The sequence below is a fragment of the Oryzias melastigma genome, linkage group LG20 (genome assembly GCF_002922805.2).
Source record: "Oryzias melastigma strain HK-1 linkage group LG20, ASM292280v2, whole genome shotgun sequence".
NCBI classification, from domain to species: Eukaryota; Metazoa; Chordata; class Actinopteri; order Beloniformes; family Adrianichthyidae; genus Oryzias; species Oryzias melastigma.
Window position 1 is genome coordinate 10,635,872 of NC_050531.1, and position 828 is coordinate 10,636,699.

Genomic DNA, 828 nt, shown 5'->3' on the forward strand with positions numbered 1-828 from the left:
GTTGCTGTGAAAGCTAAACATCTGTGTGCAACCAATGTCCACTATTGAATTAAGTAAATCCAACAGATTTTTTTTTTCAGTGTGTGGCCCGGTACCAAGTGGTCCTTGGACTAGTACCATTTCGCACCCAAAGGTTGGGGACCCCTCATTTAATGGGAACAACCAACATGTCAAAAAACTAAAGAGTTGGAGACACCCAAAATGTCAAAAAGTGACACGGAGGGGGCCCGAACCATGCGCCCCTATACATGACGAGTTGGTAATGAGAATGTGTTGCTGTTTCATATAATTCCGTTCGGGACACAAATTGCAATTACAGCTATTTCTCCTTCATGATTGATTTTCAAATGGTTGGCACTTCCATGAACTAAAAGGGACTCCATCCGTACATCACCACCAAATCTGAGTCCCTGATTGGTCAAAGTTCAGCCTGGTTTAACCTTTTCATGCATGAATTATGACAAAATCAGTTAGGATTTTTTACTAAGTGTTTTTATTAATTTTTAGTGATACGGAATAAAGTTTTTGAGAAAAAAAAAAGTATATCTTAAATTCTATGAAGATATGTGTGTCTGTCCACCAAACATCAATGTAATTACATGGCCATATTTAGGTATTACTGTAAGTAGTATGATATGATATGATTATAGTGGTTAATATATCTCTATAGGTTGGTTTATCTAAAACATGGTTAAAGACAGCGTCTATGAATCTAGAATAGTGTAACAAGAGGTAAAAGTCACTGAACTTAACATCAATCATCATAGCTTCCCATTAAATCTATGAACTGAGCATCTCCTTCCTTAGTATCTTATGGTATATATCATA